This window comes from Lissotriton helveticus, chromosome 12, assembly GCF_964261635.1.
Source record: "Lissotriton helveticus chromosome 12, aLisHel1.1, whole genome shotgun sequence".
NCBI classification, from domain to species: domain Eukaryota; kingdom Metazoa; phylum Chordata; class Amphibia; order Caudata; family Salamandridae; genus Lissotriton; species Lissotriton helveticus.
In genome coordinates, this window is record NC_136073.1 from 554272563 (window position 1) to 554295338 (window position 22776).

At 46.5% G+C, this 22776-nt stretch overlaps 1 protein-coding gene across 1 annotated transcript in view; it reads right to left on the reverse strand.

Annotated features, from left to right (window-relative positions):
- CPNE2 (copine 2) overlaps positions 1-22776 on the reverse strand; it is a 917381-nt gene that overhangs the window by 887594 nt on the left and 7011 nt on the right. The window lies entirely within an intron of this gene.

Sequence of the window (22776 nt, forward strand, 5' to 3'; positions counted from 1 at the left end):
GTAAGTATTTCAGAATATATCTGAATTAGGAACACAAATGAAGCACATTTTTTGTTATTTGTGAAGTTTGTTGAAAACAAATTCTTTAATATGATCAAAACAAATCATTACACTACACAATGCAATTTCCACACATTTTCAGCTGTGCACTGTATAGTTGTATTAGTAAAACTGTATGTCTGTGCATATGTAATGGTAATTTCAGTTGAAAATCTGCAATGGCAGTGTGCTACCACACCGTGAATTCTCCACTTTATGCCACCCCACTGTACTTTGCATCACTCCACACCACTGCACTCTACTCTGCACCACTCCACTTTACACCACCCCATGCCACTGCACCACTCCACTCTTTACCATTCTGCAACACTGCACTGTTCGCCACTCCAGTCTAGGCTACCTCAATCTACTCTGCACAGTTCCACTCTACACCACTGTACTCTATGCCACTCTGCAACACTGCACTCTAAGCTTCTGCACTCCATGCCAATTCACTCTGTGCCATTGCACTTTACTCTGTAACAATCAACTCTATGCTCCTGCACTCAATGCCAATCCACTGTACACCACTCTAATCTACTCTGCGCCCCTGCACTCTACACCACTTTACTCTACACCAATATACTCTATGCCACTCTACTCAACTGCACTCTACTCTGCACTATTCCACTCTACACCACTTCACTCTGCTCTGAAACAATCTACTCAATGCCACTGCACTCTGCGCCACTCCATTCCACATCACTGCACTGTATGCCACTTTAATCTTTAACCACTGCACTCTATGCCAATGCACTCTACTCTAAATCGATGTAACTCAATGCCACTGCTGTCTATACAACTGAAGTCTGACACTCTACTCTGCAACAGTGCATTCTCTGCCACTGAACTCTACACCACAGCACTCTACTCTGCACCACTCTATGCCACTGCACTCTGTGCCACTATACTCTGCAACACGTTATGCTAATGCATTCTACACCAGTCAGCTCTACGCCACTCCAGTGTATGCCACTCTACGCGCCTCCACACTATGCCACTCCAATACACGACTCTCTCTGCCAACTCCATTCTACGTCACTCCATGCCACTCTCATGTACGCCACTAACATAGCCATACTAAACAGCAGCCACACTGGTGTGCAACATGGCTAAAACACATTGTCAAAACCAATAGCTCTTGCATAAGTGAGACCCATTGGCTTTGCCAATACTTGTTTAATTATTACAGATAGATGCTATAACAGGTACAAGTGCAGACTATGGAACAAAAGTCCCGGCTGCTCTCCCCTTGTAACTGTCCAGGGTAGCTTTCCTTTTGGGAGACACTCCTCAGAATGTTTCATTAATAGCATAAGAACCAATCCGAAACATTAGTTTAGCTAAAAGAAATAATGTAATAATTATGTCTCGGGAAACAAAAGTTTGTTTTATTGTCATTTAATCATACTACAAAGGAAAGTTAAGCTATACACATCAGAGCCAACTAATTCACCAAATACAAACAAAGAGGGTGAAAACAGAGAAAATGAGAAACTATAGAAATCGCGCTATTAAGTGCATCCAGAAAATGAATTGGCTTACATTTCTTGAACTAGGCATGTTCTAAGGCAAGCAGCTATACCGAAAATCTGGCTAAATATTGACTGTTTTTATTCATAATAAACCTCTTTATTCAAAATGCATTACTTTGTATATGGTATTATTTTCTCAAAACGTTCATCACATGTGCAATGTGATTTACTGGGGGTGATCCCAAAACTGGCAAAGCTGATAATCAGGGGATAATTCTTTTTCTGGCCAGGAGTGTCTCCTCCATGGGAGCGTATGAGCGCCGGCCACTAAAACAAGCATTTACAATGCAATGGTCTCTGCAATTCTAAAGTTAGAGCTATTGGCATTGGTCATGACATTATTTTTATTTATGTTTTTGTTTTTAAAACATAAATAAATGGCATTGTCATTTACAATGCCAATAGCAGGGCAGGAGAGCAAGCACAACGAACAAGGGGGCAGGACAGCAAGCACAACCAACTAGGGGGCAGGAGAACAAGCACAAGCAACGAGAGGGCAGGACAGCAAGCACAAGCAACGAGGGGGGCAGGAGAGCAAGCACAAGCAACGAGGGGGGCAGGAGAGCAAGCACAACCAACGAGGGGGCAGGAGAGCAAGTACAACCAACGAGGGGGGTGCAGGACAGCGAGCAAGCACAACCAACAAGGGGGGGGCAGGAGAGCAAGACAACCAACGAGGGGGGCAAGAGAGCAAGCACAACCAACGAGCGGGGGTAGGAGAGCAAGCACAACCAACGAGGGGGGGGGCAGGAGAGCAAGCACAACCAACATGGGGGGGGGCAGGAGAGCAAGCACAACCAACATGGGGGGGGGCAGAAGAGCCAGCATAACCAGCGAGGGGGAGCAGGAGAGCAAGCACAACCAACGAGGGGGGGCAGGAGAGCAAGCACAACCAATGAGGGGGCAGGACAGCAAGCAGAAGCAACGAAGGGGCAGGACAGCAAGCACGAGGTGGCAGGAGAGAAAGCACAACCAACGGGGGGAGCAGGAGAGCAAGCACAACCAACGAGGGGGGCAGGAGAGCAAGCACAACCAACGAGGGGGGGCAGGAGAGCAAGCACAACCAACGAGGGGGGGGTAGAAGAGCAAGCACAACCAACGAGGGGGGGGCAGGAGAGCAAGCACAACCAACGACAGCGCGGGGGCAGGGGAGCAAGCACAGCGAGGGGGCAGGGGAGCAAGCACAACGAGGGGGCAGACGCACAACAGAGGGGACAGGCGCACAATGATGCACATATCCCTTGTTAGGTATACACCGAGTAGGCTGGTGGTAGCATCTTTAATTCACAGCGCTACAAAGCGCTTGAAGCTGTGAAGCAGCCACGTGAAGACGTGGACGCCGTAGAAACTAACATTCACGTAACTCCAATGAGGGAGCCAGCTTTTATTAGTAGTATTTTAAAAGTCACCCAGGCTCGCTGGAGACCAGATAAGTCCCCACTGCGCTGTCTCAGGTGTGACGCCCGGGGTGTCGTCCTTCGGTCTTTAAACCGTGAAGGTGCAGAGATCTCTTCCGGTGCTGGGAGTGCAGTACAAGGCTGACAGGGCACGAGGTGCCAGCGTCCTGATAGATGTATTTATACCTGCTTATCGGAAGTGGGAGGAATGCGAGCGACACTCGCTGTGGTGCCCCTTGAGAGATGTTCCCACCGGACACCGGCCATGGGGTGGCCGGAGGACCCGCCGCAGCGGGAGGAAAAGCAGAGATTGGAGAAGGAGTTCACCTTGACATCTAGCAGGGCCGTCTGAGCCCTTATAAAAAGGCAGCCGAGAGGGCTCGCGCACTGCACTCAGCGCGGCATTAAACCTGCTTCCTGCACGGACCTGCCTCAGGTACACAGATGATGAAAGTTCCGGCGCTCCTCCTGGCGCTGCTCTGCAGCCTGTGCTGTGAGGCAACCAGCGCGGAAGGTAAGGCACGTACCGCTCTGTATTCTGCGTATGTAACTCTTAGAAATGAAGTGACACATTCTAGGCGCTATCATTTTAGTTTGTCTTTCCCTTATCCTGCGTCATCTGGCCATGACTCGAATAGTCTGCTTTCAGAACTTTATAGGACATCACTTTTGACAGAAGTGTGCTGCTACCGAGTCCAGTTTGCCTATTTTCGGAAGAAGTCATATCATAATAGAATTCAGTCATGAAGTCAGTTATCGATCTGGTAAAGAAGAAAAGGAAGTCAATGAAGTGAAATGTGAATGGCGAATTCCAGGTATCGGAGGGCAACGAGGGGGCAGGACAGCAAGCACGAGGTGGCAGGAGAGCAAGCACAAGCCACGAGGGGGGGCAGGAGAGCAAGCACAACCAACGAGGGGGGGGTAGGAGAGAAAGCACAACTAACGAGGGGGGGCACGAGAGCAAGCACAACTAACGAGGGGGGGCACGAGAGCAAGCACAACCAGCGAGGGGGGTGGCAGGAGAGCAAGCACAACCAGCGAGGGGGGGCAGGAGAGCAAGCACAACCAACGAGGGGGGGCAGGAGAGCAAGCACAACGCAAGAAAAGCGAGCACTCACCGGAGGACTCTGCAGTTTCTCGACTTCCTCCGGAGGCGGTCGGGCAGAAATGGTGTCAGAAAAGCGCCGCCATTTTTGCATTCGGGGCGTGGTTTTTTTCTGTTGAGTGACGGATGACGTCACAGAGTTAAAAACTGCAAAAAACACGCACCCAAATCCGAAAAAGACGGGGCTTGAACGGAGTGACGCCCCTCTCCTCCAATGGCTGGCCTCCGTTTAGGAAGCCAGCCAATGGAGAAGAGGGGCGGGTTCAAGCCCCCGTACTAAGAAACATAAAATCTCGGCTGCGCGACACTGCTGCACAGTGTACGCTATGCCGAGACCTAAAAATGCCCCAGAGCAGATAAAAAATAAAATGGTAATCAAGTTTCTTTATTACCATTTTATTTTTCGGCAACTCAGCCTAAACTGAGTGTCAGGACGGGGCGGGGCAATTGCTGGTGAGTGGCAGCAGGGAGCTGTGCACTTACTTTGAAAATATGCATGTTCATTTGGCCTGCCATCTTGCAACGGGAAGCCAGATATGCTCATTTTAAACTTCTCTAACCTAGCTGTCTTACACAACTGGGTTAGAGAAAGCGCAGGCCTCCAGTGTTCTTAAGAGTTCCGAGAGAGGCCACGGCCTCCAATTCGGATGCTTCTCTCATGCTGTTTAACAGCATAAGAGCAGCGCCAGGATTGGGTAGTGCAGTGGCCTGGGTCCGGAGCGTCAAGGAGAGAAAACACCCGAGCGAGGAGGGCATAGTGGGGCAAGTCAGAAAGGTAACTGCCATTTTGTTTTTATTATTTTTATACAATCTTACCACTCTAAATACATGTCAGCAGCCACTCTGATAATGATGGTGAAAGTTGTATTCCCATGGGTACTCAAACATTGGCAATGGGTTTTCCATGCTCATCGCTCTTCTCAATTCAATGTATGTCCAGTAGGCCTGAGTGGTTTAATTAGTATAAGAAAGTGCCCCAAAACAAAATCAGGAGCTTCTTTTTAAATATCAGCCTTGATAAAACATCACAGTTGGCTAACCCTTAATGTCTCATCTGCCACTCCTCTCCACAATTCTTCCTGAACAAATTAATACACACCGATTACTGCACCAGCACATGTAGTGAATACATGAAAAAGTATACATTTTAGAGAAGAGCATATTCTGTTATCTTCATTTTTATAATATTTGGACCTTCCAATATTTATGCTTTTAAGTACCACCAAAATATGATCACCTGGTATTTTTTGATTAGAGCACAAATCACAAAAACGTTCTTTTAGGGAACTTCAAGAAAGTGTTGACACGCTTCTCTTGTCTTGAATGCATAATTTGCAGTCAAATTATGTATAATCTGAAGGAATTCTACAGCTAACACGATGGGAATATGATGTTGCTTACAAGTCATGCAGCCCATGACTGATAGGGCACCTGTTGATTTACTGTGCCCTTTTTTCTGTCCTCAATGCCTCAACATGGCAGGAGGGGAGCCTGCAGGTGTCTGCCGTGCCTATGAAAGTGCCTATGAAAGTAACCAAACATATAAACATTAAAGGTTCCACTAACCGTTATGATTTTTTCTACACGTTTAAAGGAATCGGGGTAAACTTTTGTGAAGTTTACTGGCTGAAATGCACCTCAAGTAAGTAAGCTATTTCATATTTTACAGTATACCATTGGGCTATGGCCGTAACATGTTTGCTGATATGCTGTTAAAACACTTACTTGACAAACACGCATGGAGCGCCAGTGTTGTCAACGTGGTCATGGCCAAACAGGTAAACCATAGCATGTAGAAAGTTTAAATTTTGATCAGAATGTATATCTGTGCACGTGAGAGTGTGCGGGGAGAGTGATAGGGAAGAGGCAGGGCTTTAAGTGGGATGAAAAAACTGGGGGGGGGGGGGGGAGTCTCTCAAAGGGGCGTTGCCAATTTAATTAAGGGCGGGGCTTAAAAACATGCAAGTCAAAAATCTGTGCTTAGCATAGTGTGCCGCCCGACTTGTATTTTGCTGTTTCTTTCATTGAATCCAGTTATATGATAGAACAAGTAACTTCATATCTACAAGTCAAGACTGTTGGCTTTGTCAATGGTTGTAAGTTGCATAAGATAAATACGCAGCAACTATGGCTTATATATAATATTGAAAAAGCTTCCACTTGAAACCCTGGTGACACCATGACAATGTTGCAGCTCCTGAGTTTCAAAAGGAGAAGGGAAATACAGAGAGAAAATGACTCTTTAAAGGATTTCCCTTCCCCTTTCTCCACTAGTGAAAAGTGAGCAGTGTGAGCAGTGCACATCGATGAGCTTGAGGTCACTGCAGTTCGGGGAAAAAATGGACCGCCTGTGCCAGGGCACAAAACAGAGCCCGATAGAGACCCATTTCGAGGCCCTCTTTTTAAAAGACTGCCGGTGCTCAGCACCGGTGAGACCCGGCCCACTTAAAGCCCTGGGCAGAGGTCCACGGGATGTCTAATATGATGCCCATCAGGCTTACTGCTGCATAATGAGGAGGTATGCACTGACGTGTGAATTCCTGTCCAATGCGAAGGGAACGGTGGCACGCAGCGAGCAGCAGGAGAGGAGACTAAGAGAGACGCACACTGGTGTCCCATCCCTGGCCGTTAATCCATCTTGTGCCACTGCTGCTGCCTAGCACCTCTGACGCAGCAAAAAAAAGCACCAGAGGAAAGTTCCAGGCTTTCAACCTTTGTAATCATATGACCACCTTAACAGACGTAATGCTATTTCACAACATTGCATTCATCCGTATTAAACACAGCAGCTATTTCATCATACCTTGTCTAAAAGCACGTCGGTTTTGTTTTCTTAAAATAACGAAGTGTATTAAAGACACACTCTGGTCATCATAAACGACATCGTATGTAGCTGCACTCGAATGAGTTCCAATTGAAGTGCCTTCTAGCTCCATCTGTGGTTGCACTTCTTTACAGTTATCAGGAGCGTGTTTCGTGGGTAAGTGGGTCACGTGACAGTGGCGGCTAAACCATGAAAAGCAGGTTGGTACCGGTTCCGCTTGCCTGACATCCACAGTGAACAGGTACTCTGCCCATTCTGCTGGAAGTTAAAGAAAATCCAAGCAGACGTGGCGTGAGGTCGGATCGTCGACTCTGGCGGGAAGAGGTGTGACCCGAGTTGGCACTCAGCCGAGTCTGGTGTTGACAGCTTCAGTCAGGACAGGCCCAGTGAGCCTCTTTCACATCCCCGAGTGCCTCGGGCTATTCAGTTTAAAAATATCAGAATATTGTGTTTCTTCTTTCGCAAATAGGAGGCTGTGACTGAGGCCTAAAATAGAGCACCAGTGCCAAGAGGTTGGCAGGGACTTCTGTGGCTCGCTGCCTGGGTAGAAGAAAAGAGGTCTCCCCAAGGCAATGAGTTTGGAAGTCAGCTAACTCAGGCCTCTGCCTGCGACTATACACTTAAGAGTGAACCTCCCCTCAGCACAGCTGTTGCCGTCTCTACTATTAATGTAATGGTTCCTAAACCGGCCTGACAGCCAAAACCGTGACCAAATTACAAAGAGCTTAAAAACATTGTGGCTCGCCTCAGCTACACCCTGAAGGGCTCTTACCATGTCACTGCTGACTTAAAATTGTATTTGATTTATTTAATTGAGGAGTTTTAAAGAGCGCGAACAGGACCCTTTGGGTCCGCTGTACAAACAGCAAACACAGTATACATACAGGGAGCAAAGCAGTAAGGAATAGGCAAGAATCAGTATAGATAAAATAAAACTATTACGGCCAGATTCATCAACGTGAAATCGGCTCGCAAAGGGCCAGATTCTGAGAATACGGCCCTTTGCGAGCGCTATTTTTGCATTTGGGATTCATCATCCCAAATGCAAAAATCGCAATTACAGACATCGCAAAATTGCGAAGAATCGCATTTAAGGAATCTCAATTAGAGATTCCTTAAATGCTATTCATGAACATTTTTAAAATTGCGATTTTGCAATATGGGGCCGCTATTTACAGCGAAGTGTAACTTCGTGGTAAATAGCGAAAACTTAGAAAAATGCACTTTAGTGCATTTTTCTAAGTTGCATGTTACACACACACATGTGGACATGTGTGTGCGCAACACCTGTGTATATTTGCATTTCAGGGGTGCAACAGGGTGTCCTTTGGACACCCTGGCACCTTTGAAATCGCTTCCTTATTTGCGATTCGCTAATTGCTAATCGCAAATAAGGAATGACTCCCCATGTAGAGAATCGCAAATAAGGAAGCAGTAGAAATCGCATTTAATTGTGCGATTTCTACATGAATCCCGTTTTGCGAGTCCTTAATAGCGATTCCTTAATAATCGCTATTAAGGACTCGCAAATCGGGACATTGATGAATCTGGGGGTTAGTCTGGCAGATTAAGAATCCAGAGGTGACCACCGGTACACAGTCAAGCTGAGTGGCTTCAGGGCTACTACTGAAGGAACCTATTCAACAGAAACATTTTTACTTTTACTTTTGAAGGAGGTAGTCAAGGGGTTTGACCTGATTTCAAAAGGCAGCGCTTTCCATATTCTTGGGGCTAGACCCCGAGAAGGAGCGGTCATGAGCTTTCTTTTTGACAAACGTCTGTGGTTTCAATAGCAGGGAGTTAGCACTTCTTGAGGAACAACTATCACCCCCCAAAGGCTGCCTGTCAAACAATGACTTAAATCAAGACTCTTTGTTTGGTCAGAAAGCCCTACCTCAACCAAACTTCTCAACTACATCGCCCAACCAGACGCCTACGGTCGGACTCACAACATGGTCTCTCAACAACGACGTAAAAACGGAAAGGGTTTGGAGGAAGACAAATGTCAAACAATGACTTAAATCAAAACTCTTTGCTTGGTCAGAAAGCCCTACCTCAACCAAACTTCTCAACTACACAGCCCAACCAGACGCCTACGGTCGGACTCACAACATGCATTCCATATTCTTGGGGGTAGACGCAAGAAGGAGCGGTTATGAGCTTTCTTTTTGACAAACGTCTGTGGTTTCAATGTCAGGGAGTTAGCACTTCTTGAGGAACAATTATCACCCCCCAAAGGCTGCCTGTCAAACAATGACTTAAATCAAAACTCTTTGCTTGGTCAGAAAGCCCTACCTCAACCAAACTTCTCAACTACACCGCCAAACCAGACGCCTACGGTCGGACTCACAACATGGTCTCTCAACAACGACGTAAAAACTGAAAGGGTTTGGAGGAAGACAAATGCACCCTCTAGGCTCAACCCTTTGGTAAGCTCTCACACCTCATCTCTGTCAGGAAATCAACTTTCTATCATTCTGCAAAAACGTGATTACAACCCTCTTTCAACAAGAATTTGTGCCCTAATTCGTTCACAGATTTTCCTACCTCTAATACTTACTTCAGCAGCGTTCTGTGCCTTCCTCTAGTCACATGAGCACCTTTAAAAGCAAAATATGAATATATAAATTGCAAATTATCTCCAGTGTAGAGGTCAAAGATGAGGTGGGAGGGGCAGAGGAGGGGTTTGCCCGGTTTTATGGTATTTAGTTTTTTTAACATTTACTTCTGTATTTACCCATATTTATTTTGTTGTCATTTTATCTGTATTTATACACATTTATTTTTGTCGCAAGCAAAAAAAACGCTGCAGCTAGTATTTTCTCACATTTATTTAAACAGACAATGGGCACTTGGTTCTTATAGGCTTAGATAGATTTATGTAGATGGGTAAATGGGTTACTGCTTTCAACAAAGAGGTCCTTTTGTTACTCGCAGTTCATAAATTGTAATCCTTATAACATAGCACAGTGAGCTACGAACGACATGTGGCTCCTACACCTTGTAACCCTCACTGTCTTAATTAACACATTCTCCTCATCGATTTACACACATATGATTTATTGTCAATGTTTAATGTGTACGTGTGACATAAAGCACTCTGACCCTTCATTGGGATGAGTAGCGCTATAGCACTATAAAAGAAATAAAGCAAAATAAAGGTATTTAGAATGTCATTTGTGTAAATACTGGCACAGACCAGCACATCTAACATTCCGACAGTGCATGCCCATCTCTTTTATTCAGGGACTGAACAGCATGCCTATTTTAAGTGACTGAAAAGTGATAAGCTGTGTACATTTGTTTTCCCTCCATTGCTTTTAAGTGTGCATCTCCTCCCCACCCACATAGCCCCAGCCGGGATGCTACAACAAATGGAGGCCTGATGCCACCTTACCGTCTTCCTTTCTTATTGCACTTCCAGGAATGGTGCACTTCAATGCTGTTCAAAGAATGACAAGAAAGCAGAAGTAGTGCTTAACAGGCAAACTCTGTAAAGAGGTGCTCGTTTGTTAACCCCTTCGCTGCGGGGGATATTCCCCCGCTGTGCTGGGGGGGAGGGGGGCACGCACAGCGCTCACATGCTCATGACGAGCTGAGCTCGTCATGAGGCACGGCGCTCCTGTGCTCAGGACGAGCTCAGCTCGTCACGGCCACACCCGTTCCCGTGGAATGCTCAGCACAGCAGGGGAATTATCCCCGCATGCGAGCATTCCACGGCTCATGACGAGCTGAGCTCGTCATGAGCACCGGAGCGCGTGGCTCATGACGAGCTCAGCTCGCCATGAGCATTCAAGGGGTTAAAGAGTGAATAAACCCAATCTGGCCACCTTGTGTCCACGGTTTTGTTTTTTTATTTATTTATTTATTGGTTTCGTAGAGCACCTGTATCCCCCCGAAGAGGCATCTCTGCGCTTTTGGGCAAAGCTGCTGGTGGGCTGAGGACGAGGTTAAAACAGGGAGGCCTTGAGAAGTTTCCTGAAACGCAGATAATCTGGGCATTGCCTCAGGTGTATGGGAAGCAGGTTCCAATACAGCAGAGCAAGGTAGGAAAAGGATTTCCCACCTAACCTAGCTTTTCTAACCCTGGGGACTTGGAGAAGTGATTTGCTGCAAGACCTAAGAGTCCTTGAGTGGATATACGGCTTAAGCTTCCTAGAGATGTAGGAATGTCCTTTTTTGTGTAAAGCTTTATAGACTGTGCAGCAAACCTTGAACTTGACACGTTTGCGAATTGGAAGCCGGTGAAGTTTTTGTTGCAAGGGAAGGGACGGGGTTTTTATTGGAGAATTTGTGATGAGTCACACAGCAGTATTCTGTTCCACCTGTAACCTGCTAAGGGATGACTCATTCTCAGAGACCAGGAGAGCATTGCAATAATCAAGACAACTCATTACCATGGTCTGAATGAGAGTTTCCCGAGTATAGTCTTGCAAGAGAGGGAAGACTCATCGTAGCAGGCCCAACACGTAGAAGCAAGTGCAACATGCTCCTTTAATGTTAAGGCACGATTAAAGTGAATGCCAGTTTTTGACTAGGGTGTTGGGGTTAGGGGAAGGGCCAAGGGCTACCAACCATTAATCCGTGGACCAGAGAAGAGGGGAGCCGTGTTCGGGGGAGCAAGGTGATTCCTGTTGCTACAACTCGTGAGTATATACAAAAGGGAGTAGGGGCCATCTGGAAGAATCTTTTCTGCAAGTACAAACAATTGCTGAACTGTACATTACTTACAGGATTTGGGCCAGAGCAACACCCCCAACGTTTAGAGGCTCATGAGGCATTGTACTAGAAAATCCTAAGTATGCCTTTTTCATTAACTTTACAAACAATTATGTCTCCACGTTAAGAGCTAAGTCCTAGAGGCACAAAGGGTTAATACCTCTAGAGTGTGTGTTTTATGTTCAATGTTCGTTTGTTAAGTCTATGTCTTTTTTACAGGGTCACCTACACGAGTAGAATGACAGGACTTGTCAACTGACCCCTCACTGTATATATATATTTTTATACGATAAAAAAATCTTTTGTTGCAGGTCACTGTACCTTATCTAACTATAAGGAGTGGAGTACTACATTGTAGTTCTTTCCCTTTTGTTCCTTCTCTTTTCCAGGTTTTTTGCATATTGGCAGACAACTTCATTGAGACCTGTAGGCACATTACAGTTCTACTTCTCCACTCTTTGTAAATACATTTTTTACTTAGAAAAACATGAGTAAGGTGGGGTGTGGTGCACCCTGTCCTGAAGAAGGAGTTGATCTCCGAAACATATTGACGCACCCAAGAGGTGATGTGCTTAATATCACATAAGTACACCTCGTCCTGCACCCCTTTTAACAGTACCAGCCTGGGGGCTCATTAAAATGATTTTTGACTTACCCTACGAGCCAGGTGCTTTTTAAACATTCACTCACTTGTATCACTCCACCACATACTCACAAATAACCCTCACACGCACCACGCATAGTCTTCATTATCAGTGCTCCCACGCAGTCGTCGGTCGCAGCACCCCGCATCCCGTAGAGGGGTGCGAAGACCCCAATGATGAAGCATGACAACAAGGGTCCTTTTGGTGTGTGAGGGGTATTTTAAAAACACTATGTGCTCCCCCACACAGTAGGGAACACACTACTTGATCTGGTGGATTCTTGTTCTTTATTTACATTACCCGGGAGAAGGAATCCACCCCAACTTCTCTCTCTCCCCCTCTTTGTTGATTGTAACAGGGCGTCTCCAAAAAGCATTATCTCCATTTTCCCTGCGTTAAATTGTAGAAATGTACCTTTCATCCAATCTGCAATAGCAGTCATTCCTTCAGAGAAGGTGGACAAAGCTGGCGAGGAAGATTTATTGAAGGAGAAAAGAAGCTGGGTGTCATCAGCATAGGAAATGGGCAGGAAACCACAGGACCTGAGAATGTTGGCCAAGGGGGCAATGCAGATGTTGAACAATGTAGGGCTCAAACAAGAGCCCCGAGAGGCCCCCTTAGTCAGTTCCATTGTCTTAGACCGAAAGGCTCCTAGATTGATGGTCTGAGTGCGGAAGGACAGGAAGCTGTTCATCCACTGTAAGGCAATTCCACTAATTCCAATCTCCTTCAGTCTCCTGAGCAGAATCTGGTGTGACACCGTGTCGAACGCTGCAGAGAGGTCCAACAGCACAAGGATGGTGGAGTGGCCACTATCTAGGGTCATTCGTATGTTATCTGTGACCTCTAGTAGGGCCAACTCGGTACTGTAGTTGGGCCTAAAACCAGATTGAGAGAGGTCCAGACAGTTATTGTTTTCGACATGGGTGGATAGATGTTGATTAATGTATTTGTCCAAGATTTTGCTTAAGTGGGGTAAGAGGGAGATGGATCAGAGATTGGAAAGTTCTTCCATGGAAGCCTTAGGATTTTTCTGAATAGGGATGACCTGTGCTGCCTTCCAGGCCTGTGGAAGATGACCCTCTTTCATGGAAAGGTTGAGGATAGTGCCTACAGGAGTAAAGAGTTCATTAGAGATGGAGGAGGCTACTTTTGTGGGATAACATCCAGGGAGGAGCCAAATTTAACCAAACGTAGTAAGTCGGCTGCCACCTCATTTGACATAGGAGGAAAACTATCAAGCAATTGTGGAGTGGTGTAAGTGGGTAGGGAAGAAAGGGGTGGGATCAGTAGTTGACTCCCAGAGGGAGGGATCTTATCGTAGATAAGGACAATTTTTTTTGTGAAGTACTGGGCGATGTCGTCACAAAGGGCTTGAGAAGAGCTCTCAGGATTCACAGCCCTTAGAACTGGTTAAGGATTTCAGTATCTGAAATAGGGTTTTTAGCGCATTCTCTGCATTATTTAACTGATGAGCGATGAACGTTTTCCGAGCTCCTTTTATATTTTTGTGATAAGAGGAGAGAGCAATCTTAAAACTATCTTTGTCCCTTGGTTCGTGGGACCTTCGCCAGTGTCTCTCCAGGTTTTTGCATTTCCGTTTTTCAGCGCGCAGTTCAGGAGAGTCCCATGCTGATTGAGGGCGGCTGGCTGTATTTGAAAATGTCTTGAGAGGCGCAAGCAAATCAATGGTCCTAGTTACCGACAAATTGAATCTGGCTAGTCCTTCCTCAACATGGGAAGGTTTGGCTTCCATTTACCAGTTTGGTATGAAAGCTGCCTGGAAGCTGTCTGGGGAGATCTTATGCCACTGTCTACGGACACTGGGGGCGTTAGCGATGGAAGTAGCAGTCACAGTAGCATTGGCCCTGTATAGTAAATTCAATGAACGCATGTTCAGACCACGTCAAAGTTTGAGGGGGTTCGTACAGGAGGTGTTGGAAAAAATAATATCCAGATTGTGGCCCGCAGAGTGGGTCGGGCCGTCATTGAGCTTAGAGAGGCCAAGAAGAGCTAGGTCCGCAAAGAGCAGCGATGTGTCAGGGAGTGCTTCACATTCACTGTCAACATTGATGTCGCCCGGCAGCAGGAATTTATTTGTCGAGATGACATAGGGAGCAATCATTTCTGCAAGCTGGATTGAGAAGTCTGCCAACGGACCGGGGGGCCAGTATACTAAGGCCCCTTTGTAGCTAAGTTGCGGGTGTAAATCAATGCGGAAGACCAAGATTTCTATATTAGTGTTACTTTGTTGTTTAAGTATTGAGGCTGAGATGTAGTCTTTATAAATTAAGGCAATTCCGCCCCCCACTTTTGAAGGTCTGTCCATCCTAAGAAGTCTATAACCAGGAGGGAGTGCTAAGGTAACAGCGGGGGTTGAGTGTGGTTTGAGCCAAGTTTCAGTCAGAAACCCTAAGTCTGGGTTGACCGAGGTGAGTAAGTCCCATATTTCTATCACATGTTTAGGAAGGGATCTCACGTTGCATAAAACACCCTTCCATCCATCCGTTCATTGGGCTCCCTCTTAGGTTCCAGGGAAGGAGGGGGAGCTTCCTTGTGGGTAGGGGGAGGTTGGAGAGGGTTAACAATCATTGCTGCATTGTTACTGAAGATACAACATTGAAATCGGCAGCAAATACAATAGAAAGGGCTCTCAGGTATTAACCGAGGCTGCGGGTTGTCCTTGATGGGACACCTACAGGGGGTTAATAGTCCTGCCCTTAGATCGTGTAATGCTTTGCAGGAGTAAGAAATACCTTTGGGCCGTGCAGAATCCTGGGAGGAACCAGCAGGGTTCCTAGATCCTGGCGATGTCCTGGCGCGGACGGGCACAGACGGGTTGCCTTTGGCGTGCCCTCGGCGCGCTGCCGGCACGTCCGCTGTGCGTCGAGCAGGGCATCCAGTTTTATGGAGGGGGGAGTGCGAGCACTAGAGCGTCAACCTCCCTCAGACCGGAAGTCACCTTTTCCTCCCTCCACACAAGCGGGACGAGACCCGTGGTGGGCTGGAGAGGGGCAACCAAGTCGGGGTAACAGCAGAGGGAGAATTGAGGAGCAAATGAAAAATATGTAATTCAGTGTAATATAGCTGGGCAAAGCCAGACAGATTGACTGTGAATTCAGCAGAATTTAAAACAAGGTAAAACCACTTTTGAAAATCATGCGCTGTTATTATATTTAAAAAGGATGGCTGAAGTTGCTTAGAGGGTCTAAAAGAACAGAGCTTCTCCCTAGCTTTATTTATTTATTTATTTTTACATGCTTTGAACTGTTTTTTTTCTCTGTCCCGAGGCTGCACTGCAAGAGAAAGATTTCAGAAAAAGACGAAATTTCTAGCAAAAGTGTTTGTTTTTTTTGGAACCATTTCACAGGGGAAACCTAACAAAAAGATAGCGTCCGAAGCACCTGAAAACTGGCTGACCAATCCACAAATGCAAACATGCTATGTTATTGTAGCTACAAAATATCTCTCGGTTAACTTACTTACTGGTATTTTTCCGTTTATATTTATAAATACAGACATAGGAAAAATATTTTTCCTGTCTGTATTTATATGCACAAATCAGTTTAAATGGAAAACCAGGAGCCTTACTTATAAGTCACTGTACAAGACATATGGTTAGCTTATATATCATGATTGAATACATATTCCCTTACAACCTGCGACCAGTTGGCTATACTGAGGTCATCAATTTATTTTCTCTTGTTTTCTTCCTCCTTCCACATCTCAATCCTCTCCCTTTTATCCCAAAGCATTTTCAGTCCAGTTTGGAATAGTAGTTCCGACATCATCTAATTAAAAAAAGATTGGTGGTCCCTACTTCTAGCCTGGCCCGGACTGGCCGTTGTGGGCACCGAGCAATCCCCCGGTCGGCCGCAAGGGTGGGGGCCGGTTTTGGGCCCTGGGGGCCGTTTTTGTTGCAGAGCCGTTTTTGCAGCATAGCTGCAAAATCGGCCCTGTAACAAAATCGGCTGAAAAGCGGCCCTGGCAAAGCGCTCGCCCCCCTCCCGCCCGGGGGCGGGGGGGCCGGCCGAGCACTTTGCCAGGGCCGGTTTTGGTTCCCAGTCCGGCCCTGCTTCTAGCTTGCTCCAGTCCTGAACCATAATCATCCATGACCGCCCAACGTGGTGGTACAGTGTTATATAGGTGCCTACATTAAACAATGTAACACAAATAAGCCCTGGTTAACTCACTTTTTTGCCATACTTCCCTGGGCTAGCCTGTTGTGAGAAAGTGCACGTTTTGGATGTAACCCCCCCCACACACACTTTTTGCCCTAAGGTGGATAGTTATGACTCTGAAAGTGCGCTGGATCCTGCTAACCAGACCCCAGTGACAGTGCTCCCTTCCTAAAATTGACATGTGAATGTGAGTAAAAGGGGGTCACCAGGGCCTGAAGCACTGTTTGTTCCACACTGAGTGACCCAAGTAAACAGATGACAGCAGTCCTGAAATTGCAGACTGCATGAGCAGTGCAAACTGCTCAAACTCGACTTTGGCCTCACCATTTGTTGTAAGGTCAATGTATTATTTTTAATATATCGTATAATGAGAGAGAAGTCCCCCCACACACAGAGCAGGGCACCGTTATATAACAGTGAAATGAATTCTCCTTTGGAAAATTGTCCTGTTGCCTGCAGTTTTATGTTTCTAGTCTTCTTCGGAATATCTGTCGCGTAGCCGTCAATGTGCATAGTCACCCTGGCGGTTACGCAGCAGATATACCAAAGTAGACTAGAAGTCTAAAACTGGAAATTCCAGAAAAACTCTAGACTATAAATACAGGGGTGGATACAATACGAAGGAAGTAATACATCTGGTAGTAACAGAAGCAAAGATGTGCGGAACAGCCATGTTTGATCTGTTCCATTGTAAGCCACAAAATTTCAAATAAAAGTCTACATATTAGTGAAGCCTGCTCCATGACATGAAGGTGTGCAAGAGGCAACTGAAATTGGGTAGAGGGTGAACTTGAGAACAAGGAAGGGGGTCTCAAACACACCCCAGCTACATAGATTAAATGCAAACCTGGGTCCTTAAATTAATGCAAAACAGGACCTGAATAAGAAGGAGAAGCTATATTGCCTGGTTTTATACATTTTGTGTTGTAAATCGTGGGAGAGTTATTGTCCTGGCGAAAGTGGTTTTAAGTGGAAAGTCACTGAAACGTGTCAACGCTTTTAACCTTACCAATTCTGTTGCAATTTCTTGATACAATAGATGTTAACATTGGAGTATATCATGTATCGAGGATAATGTGCTTAGGAGTGTGGTATTAACAAAATAGACTGTTAAGTGTCTTATGTGTTTTACCCTTTGTCTACTTCTGTTTTATAATATTTATGTGATTAGTTTTGCGCCGTTTTTAATATTTCACTGTATATCTATGTTTAATTGATATAGTGATCTGCACTTTGGGATTGCTTGAATTTACAGTCTTTTTTAAACAAAAAAAGAATGGATTGTCTTTGTGATAAACCTTATTAAATTTGTAAAGGTTTCCATATTGTTGTGGTACTAGCTTAAGTAGAGGATCTCTTTTTGAGTGAGTTACATGAGGAGGTGTATGTAGAGTGACAGACTGATCGATTTTTATGACAACAATTTTTCAAAGGGGGAATTGATTTCACTGCTTTTTTTTATTATATGGCAGTCACCTCTAAGGTCAGAGCCGGTCCTAGGCCTTCTGAGGCCCCGGGCGAAAGGGAAGATGTGAGGCCCCTCTAAGTGCCTTACTGTCTGCACGAGTGCGCGCAGCGCTTTTCCTGCATTTCATATCGGGCCCCCTGCTCTGTGGTCTACTCTGTGGGGCCGGCGGCGGGGCCCCCTGAGCGCGAGGCCCTGGGCAGCTGCCCATACCGCCCATGCCTAGGACCAGCCCTGTCTAAGGTCGCCCTCCTGGTCCCAGGAGGCAGGCAGAGTGGATTATATTAAAAGTGAGGACATATAAGTGCAAGCTTATATGTCCCTATGGTAGCCTCTCTCCATGAAGGGCTACTCTAAGTGATCAGCGAGCCATAGGTTAACGGGGGCTGGCACCCGGGCACCCCTGAGGGTGACAGCTCCATTATGGTACCAATGAAATATGTTGTGTTTGGTATCAAACAGCTTGACTCATCATTCCTAACATGATTCTGAAGTCAGAGTCGATGTGGCATTTACCCAGGAGGTTGCCCACCCGGTTGCCCCAGCCTATCCTGTTCTGTGGCTGTAAGAAACAGCCTCTCTGTACAGTGTACTAAAATGAAGTACACTATGAATGTGAGAAATCCCCAAAAGGCAGGTAGAGGTAAATAATACTAACTCTGTTTTTGTGGTAGTGTGGGCAAGCAGTTAGGCTTATCAGAGGGTAGTGTTAATCATTTGTTGTACTCACAGAGGTAATAAATTAAACACACACTCCAGAATAAATCTGAGACCAACGGGAATGGAGACAAGGTAGCTGAAAACTTCCAAGAGGGCATGCGGGCGATCGGTGAGTGGATGGCCTCTAACTGCCTAAAGTTAAATGCTGAAAAAACGGAGGTCATCATATTTGGACACCTCTCCCCCGGATGGTCAAACACCTGGTGGCCCCCTATGCACGGAACATCACCTACACCAGCCATCACTGTCAGAAACCTGGGGGTGATTTTTGACGATAAACTAAATTTCATGGCCCACTCAAATAAAATAGCCGCAACAGCCCATCATAAACTCAGGCTGATCAAGAAAATCATGCCGTTTCTACCAACCTCAGCAGGTAAGACGCTGGTAAGCGCTCTCGTGTTGTCATCTCTTGACTATTGTAACGGCTTATTTACCAACGCCCAAGCAAGAGTGACCAACAAAATGCAGACCATCCAGAATGCTGCAGCTCGTCTCCTGTCTGGAATCCCAAAGTTCTCACCAATCTCTGATACAATAAGGGACTTGCATTGGCTTAAGATTCGAAACAGGATCAAGTTTAAAGCTACTCTATAAAGGATTGCACAACTGTGGTCCACATTTCCTGAAATCCCATCTCAGATACCAGTCCTCCATAAGATCGCTCCGATCTAACAACCTTAAAATTCTACAAATACCACGAACAAAAACAGTCAACTGGGGCGATAGACGCTTCCTTGTGGCAGCTCCCAGATTATGGAATTCCCTGCCAGTTTCCATCAAAGACAGCCCATCCCTGATGCATTTTCGCAGAAAGATAAAAACCTGGCTGTTTGATCAAGAATAAGTTACCGGCCCAACCTTGGGAATACGTTCACAGTTTCTAGCGCCGAGACGCCTACGGGCAATTGTACGCGCTGTATAAATCTCAAAAATAAATAAATAAATTTTAAAAATAATATAGATTTTTATATAAATTTGAAGACCTTAAACACAGTTTTACTGTAAGTACTATTGGAGATACGATTTTACAAAGTTCAAAAAATATATCACTTTTATGCGCAATTGCACCCCACAGGAAACAATGGGGGAAAAGCAGAAAAATGCATAAAAATTCAGGCAATGTTTCACAAAGTTCACCTTCTCGTTTTAGGTCGATCTCGAGACCAGGTCCAAAGTTCCAGCAGGAGAAGTTCCGGAACGTCCCAGATCGGCCAGGAGCAGAGGAGCTGAAGTCCTGGAAGCAGGTGCGCAAATATAAAGGCGGACACTTGAAAAAGCACTACACAGAGGGACTTACATGTAAGTCCGGTGAATCTTCTCAGAGGGAGGTGGTCACTATGGGCTGGGAACCACGGGAGCAGGGCTGGTTGGTCGATGTTGGGGCCGTGTGCAGAGCAAACAGGTCAGTCGGGCGTTGTGTGTCTTGAGGTCCTCGCAGTCAGGAGCAGGCAATTTAGAGAGGCAATCTCGGGACAGCTGGGCAACTCAGGAAGTGGGTCTCAGGTGCCTCAATGTTCCTCAAAGGGTGATTCCTTCTGGTGCTTCAGTAGTCCGGAGTGGACTGTTCTCGTTGTAAGTCCGGTACCCCGGGTATTGGTGCGCCGCGGCTCTGGTAGGTCCTGGTGCCTCCAAAACCTAGTGGGGAGACAGATCTGACCCTCTGGAGCACTTGTACCTTTTCCCACGTTGGTGCTGCATCAAGGTCTTTGGGGGGGACGCACATCGGTGCCTGTGGTGTGCAGGGGACTGATACCTTAACTCTAAGGGAGCTTCACAGTGATTTCTTGAAGGCTGGGGGTGCTCTAGGTTTCTTGGAGTTCTTTCAGGTTTCAGTACACAGCAGCAGCGATTGTCAATTACTGGGAGCAGCAGGCAGGGTTTGGCACCTTTTTCTTCTGCAACAGGGCTTCAGTTCTCAAGCAGCGGGTCTTCTTTGTCCTGGCCTCTTGCCCATCGAATCTGATGTTCAGGTCTTGGGGTGCCACATAAATACTGAATTGAGGGGTGCTACACCCCCTAGTGACCACTTTCTTTGGAAGGAGGCACTACCCTAGCTGTGATAGGAGGTGTTCCCACCATTCCAAGATAGTGGAATTTAAGGAGAGGGGTGCACCTCACATGCTCTGCCTTACGGGTGGTGTAGGCTAAGTGGGGACCCTCCTCTTCATCTAACTAATTTTCCCACCTTTCCTCTCACCAAAAGTGGATTAGGAAAGGGGGCCTGGCCTCCCCACTGTCTGGAGGTTCCTGGGTTGGATTTCAAAGGCAGAATTGGATTTAAAGCTTCCCCCTGAGGAAGGCCACCCTGTCCTGCAGAAGGTGCGAAGCACCTCCACCCACAGCAGGTTCTGTATATGTCCTCTGAGATGTTGACAGGTAGTGGCAGGCTGGCAAAACCAAGTCAGGAGCCACACCAGTGCTTGGTAGGTTTTCAGGGGAACCTCTAAAAGGGTCTTCTGTGTGGATTTATTAATAAATCCAAAACTGGCATCAGTGAGGATTTATTAAGACAAGATTTTTGGTACCAAACACCTTTGAAATAAGTGGCGCCATCATGGAGCTAGGAAACTTGTGTTGACAAGTACCCACCCCATGTACTCGTTATGGCTTCCCTGTGCACTTACAACATCTCAGAATAGACTGGACATTGCAGGGGCATATCTGCTTATGCTGATATGCCCACAAATATGATATAGTGTACCCTGTTTTAGGGCTAAAAGGCCAGCAGTAGGGGTGACTTATCTATATCTCATGCAGTGTATGGGAGGCGTGGCACATAGGGCAGATTGCCATGCCGACTCTTCTGATTTCTCTGCACCAAGCAACACAGCCTGCAATGGCAGAGTGTACATCCTTGATGAGGGGGTCTCTGGGGTGGCACAACCAGTGCTGCATCCACAGAGGACTCTCTTTAGTACCCATGCCCTAGGTACCAGGAGTACCATTTATTATGGACTTACAGAGGTAACTTAAGAGGTGCCAATCGTGGTACAGTTTTTGGTAAAGGGATCTGGCATTGGGAACACTGTTAGCAGGGACCCAGTGAACTTCAGTTTAAAATTACATCAGACATCAGGCAAAAAGTGGGGGCTAACCATGTCAAAAGAGGCCCTTCCCTACAGTGGCTGACAGCCCACAGCTGGTGCTGCCCAGACAAGAATCTAATCTCCTGCCAGGAGGTGTAAACTCTCCCAGGAGTCAGAAACAAAGGCCTGGTCAGGAAGGAGGTGATAACTCCTTCCCTGACAGGATGACATGTGAAGTGGCACATCAAGGCAGTGAGCTTCAAAGCTCTCTGATATGCATCCAGGCTGCCTCCTGGAGGAGGACACAGAAATTACCCTGCCCTAGGTACATTTGCACATGGGCAGGTGGGAAAATTATCAGGTCAGAAGATGTACACCCACAGTAGGCTAGTCACACCCCTAGGGAGGGACATCTGGTCTGTACAGCCAAAGAAGGCTTCTGCCATTTTTAAAAGTGGCAAAATAGGTGGTTCTGGGTAGCAACGGTGAAAAAGACCCCCATATGTGGTCCCCTCGGGGTCAGATGAGCCACTGGGGCTAGTAGCCCATTGGCTACTTCCACTCTCACCCCTAACATCCATAAATCTAGGATAGAAGGGGCACCCTTGGCACCAGATTCCGAGGTCTGATTCGAATTGCAGCAGAGAACAAAGAAGAGACCCGAATCTGCGACTACAGGACATGCAGATAAAAAAGGTGCGATACTCTGCACCTGTGGCAGCCACCCTGCACTAGCATGACTACGATTCATCCCAGACCAAAGACTGGTTCCCCAAGACAGATGCACCCCTTTGAGAGCCAAATGCAACTCAGACTCCCTTGACTAATGACACTAGTCCCCCACAGTCTGCAGGTAAATGCAAAGTCCCAGAACCAAAGAATCGCTGGTCATCGGGCCCTCAGAGGGATTGCCCAAAAGTTGATGGTCCAGTGTATTGTGGGAAATGTAGTCCTATCCTCCAGCAAGTTTCAAGTGGCTACTGCCCCCCGGACCTCTGGACATCGAAACAATGTGTCACTGATTGTATCACTGACAAGGCTTGTTGGTGGCCAGTCCAGTAGCCAATACCTTCATTTAAGCTGCACCACGAGGGAACTCCACAGCACCTTCAACTGAC